We start from the raw sequence: 4,347 nt of genomic DNA, 5'->3' as shown, positions 1-4,347 counted from the left end.
GGTAAATCTCCATCACCTGCGGGCTTTCACATTGAGCAGCATTAACTACACAGAGCCGTTGTTCACTGATGAGAAGCGCAAAAAATCGCGCGAATATGAACGTGGTTTAGCGCAGCTCGTCAGTGAACAACGGCTCTGTGTAGTTAATGCTGCTCAATGTGAAAGCCCGCAGGTGATGGAGATTTACCGCTGATTACAGAACCGGCTTTACTGATAAGATGCGCGTTAAATATCGCATGCGATTAATCGTGCAGCCCTACTTGTAAGGAACATTCTCCACTGGTTATGAGATTTCTTGTATATTTCCGATAATTTGTAGCTTGGATAAAATCCTTCTCTCCGAGTCTCTGTTTGTATATCTCATATGTGTAAGTGTGTGTTTGTACTGATGTTTTACTGTCACTAGGTGGCGACACTGAATAAGATTTGATCCAAAGTGGCTTCGAAAGCTCATTGAAAACCTGGAATTAAAACTGCATTTAGAAATGGAATTCAATGCAGAAATTTCATAAGTAACTATAGGTTATGCTCTTAAATATTTACCTTCCCAAAACCATATACCTGGTAAAAGTGTTTTTTAGTCTTAAGTCGCTGGGGTATATTTGTAGCAATAGCCAACAATACATTGTATGGGTCAAAATTATAAATTTTTCTGTTATGCCAAAAATCATTAGGATATTAAGTAAAGATCATGTCCCATGAAGATATTTTGTAAATTTCCTACCGTAAATATATCAAAACTTAATTTTTGATTAGTAATATGCATTGCTAAGAACTTAATTTGGACAACTTTAAAGATGATTTTCTCAATATTTTGATTTTTTGCACCCTCAGATTCCAGATTTTCAAATAGTTGCATCCCAGCGAAATATTGTCCTATCATAACAAAACTCTATTTCCAAAAATTGACCCTTATGACTGGTTTTGTGTTCCAGGGTCACATATACCATGTGAATATGATGGTCTTGCACCTGTGGTGTTTTTGATAAATGTAATGGTGTATGATAATTTAGAACATGCATTACCTTAGTAAATAAAGCCATAGTACTATTTAAGGGTCATGTGATGTTTGAAATGATTTTTTTTTAAATGTGTGAATGATTAAAGTCTCGGTCTTCTCATCATATCTTGTGTAATGTGTCTCGCTCCAGCTGTCAGTTCAGTGCAGCTGACGCGGCGGATCTGTTTTCCCGCGGGTTGAAGGATGTGAAAAGCGTGTGTAATTTTTCTCCCAGGAGCATGAAGTGATCAGAGGGATTCCAGGGAATGCTGTCGTCTCCTGTGGACGTGAAACAGGTCAAAACGCAGATGATAAGATTCCAGCGTGCAGGTATGTGCCCGGCCTAGTCTCAGAGCTCTGTGTTTATTCTCACGCGTGAATGAACATCAGGAGATTCCAGCGGCGCGTCGAGATGCTGCAGGAGTCTCAGGGTTTATAATGCGCTTCTTGTCCAGGACCTGAATTCAGATTTCAAATCTAATGTTAAGTATTCAAGTTTTAGTGTTTGTGCTCTTGAACGATTCATCAATGTGTGCTTATTTACGGTATTATTCTGTAGAAACCAAAAATCTTTTATTTTATTTTAAATTAATTTTTTAAATTTTAATTAATTTTTTTATATTTTAACTAATTGTTATTTTATGTTACCTGTTTTCATTTTAATTTTAGATAGAGAAAAACATTTTAAGTTTCCATAGAGAAAAAAAATATTAAATTTTACTTCTGGAAGAACTTCACTAGCCCTATATACTATACTATATATTTGTATTTGTGTGTGTGTGTGTGTGAGTGTGTGTGTGTGTGTGTGTGTGTTCGTTCATATTTTTGAAAGACGCACACATATGATTATTAATATTTTGAATTAGTTTTTATTTGTATATTGTCTGTTTTCATTTTAATATATTCATTTAACTTTCATTTTAATTAGTCGTTCATTTAGCTGTTTTTATTAGTTTAGTTTTTATTAAATGTTTACTTCGTTTTTATTTTGTGTTTTAGATTTAGTTATTTTAGATATTAGCTCAGTTATTTTTGTTTATATTAAATTAATCTAAATGAAAATGAGAAATGAAAAAGCTGAAATAAAAATACAATTGTTTTTTGTTTTTTAAAAAATATTACAATTTCAATTCAAGTTTTGTTGTTTAGTTTTATTTCGGTAAAATATGTTGAAATAAATGTTTTTTTACTGAAATATAAATGAAAACCATTTTTACCTAACATTTTTTAAAATTTATCTCAGATTTTGCATATATGTACAAAGGCACAGATCACTAAACAAGGCCATATCTGCAGATTCAACTTTTTTTTTTTTTTTTTTTTTTTTTGTTGAGACTGGTAGAAACGACCTAGAACACCTTAGCAACTGCATAGCAACGCCCTAGTAACCATCCAGAGCACCCCTAGCAACGCCCTAGGAACCACACAGCATTTTACCATCGCAAACCCCGCTTACATTTTCTTCTGAAGATGTAAACATCGAGTTATTCATTGAAGTGTCCTGCTCTGAACTTTCTAACGTGTTTTCTAGCTGTTGCGTTTGTCGTGCCGCCGGTGAATTTGCTGAGCTCTCGTGGAAATGTACAGCGATATTTGTGCGTTTAGTGAATGGTTGACCCTGTAAATGTGATTCACGAGCAGAGTATGAACAGCAACCACAAACATGGATCTAGTAAGCGTTTCCACAGAGCCTGACCTGAATTCCAGCGCATTTGCATCTTATGACTGGACTGGAGTTCGTGGAAAATCATGTCTGAATGACGAGTCTGTGCTCAGAGACATATGGCCTTCATACTAGGGCTGTCAAAATGACTGAAACCCTAAATTCGAATTTTCTACTTAAATATGAGCAAAATTCGAATTATATTCGAATTTTAAAGGCATAATTTCAGTTAGTGGGGAAAAAAGCTTTTGGCTTCTCTCCTGAGGCCACAAGTAAAGTTGCTTAAACAATTGGGGGAAAAAGCAGCACCATGCATGTATGTATAGTTTAATACAAAGGACCGAAAACCAATCACAAAGAGTAGGCTACTTTCTTCATTTAAAAACATGAGATACAGTGGGATGGGGGAAAACCGCCATAAAGTCTTGAGACATGTTTTTTAAAAGTTGAACTTACATTAATTTGACATGGCTTTCTAAACATGCCGCTCTCTTGTGCGAGATGCGAGTGCAACGTTGATAGATGTCCCTCTAGGAAATGTGATAAATATGCGTTCTGTGTGAACGGCTTGGTTTCAGTTTTGACGTAAACAACATCTTCGCCACACTGATGCTCTCGTTTTCCGCAATATATTGAATGAACAATGTAGCAGCGCCGCATCTAGTGGCTTCAACTGGATAGATTAACAAAAGCATTCAAATGCAATGACACTTACATTGTCGTCGCATTTCGTGCGCCACTGATAGGCTGATGCAGACCTAAAAGTTTTTGCATTCGAATGTGGATTTTTTTTTTCATTCGACGAATATTCGAAATTCGAATTTTTTTTTTGACAGCCCTAATACATACATATTCAGATCTGAGGTTTCTGTGGCGTTTGTGTGTTATGAATGGGCTCGGCTGACAGTATGTGTATTGATTTAAGGCAGAGCGGTCGTCATGGCGATTGTTCGGACTGTCCGTTACTATAGCGATGAGAAACCGGAAGCTGTGACCTTCAGTGGGATGCTAGGCTGCGGGAAAGTACATACTCGTGCTTTAGTAGCCTATCTAGTGAGACCGAATGTCAGTATAGAGCAAAAACCCATAGATGAACTGATTTTTCATAACACACCTGCCATGAGCGCTGAAGTTGTTGATATATTTATTCTGTAGAACCAAGAACTCAGTGTAAATAGTAGGCTATTTTATTTATTTATTTGTTTACATATTTATTTATTTTTTACGAAAGCCCATGTTTGCAATAAGCTCATATTTACATATAGTGTATATATTTGTTTGTGTTTTAGATTATTATTTTTATATATTATTCATATAAATAAATTACAATATAATTAATATATTATTACTATAAATAATATAAGTCATTAAACATATATTAACAACTTTAACAAGAATCTCAATGCTACGAGTTTATATATATATATATATACACATAACGTGTTTCTATATTTTGCAGTTACTAATTACAGATATTAAAATTACATAATTAAATGTGTGTATATATAATAATAATTCAATTAGTGCAAAAAAATTAAATTTTATATATATTTATTTTATTTTTATATACTGTATATACAGTCAAACCCAAATGTATTCAGACACCTTCAACGTTTCTCACATTATCACAGTTTATTCACTATAGTTTAGAAAATGGTAATACAATATGACAAGAACTCAGAGT

At 34.2% G+C, this 4,347-nt stretch overlaps 1 protein-coding gene across 1 annotated transcript in view; it reads left to right on the top strand.

The window, feature by feature from the left end:
* Positions 1 to 630, top strand: part of LOC107655748 (UPF0690 protein C1orf52 homolog) — a 6,721-nt gene extending 6,091 nt beyond the window's left edge. The window contains exon 5 of the transcript XR_001630484.1: positions 255 to 630. The gene's annotated coding sequence lies outside the window, so the exon portion shown is untranslated. The remainder of the gene's footprint in view (positions 1 to 254) is intronic.
* The last annotated feature ends 3,717 nt before the right edge of the window (positions 631 to 4,347 follow it).

This window comes from Sinocyclocheilus anshuiensis, unplaced genomic scaffold, assembly GCF_001515605.1.
Source record: "Sinocyclocheilus anshuiensis isolate Anshui unplaced genomic scaffold, SAMN03320099.WGS_v1.1 scaffold1297, whole genome shotgun sequence".
Classification (NCBI taxonomy): domain Eukaryota; kingdom Metazoa; phylum Chordata; class Actinopteri; order Cypriniformes; family Cyprinidae; genus Sinocyclocheilus; species Sinocyclocheilus anshuiensis.
Note: the sequence above shows the minus strand (reverse complement) of the source record. Positions and strands in the feature narration are given on the sequence as shown.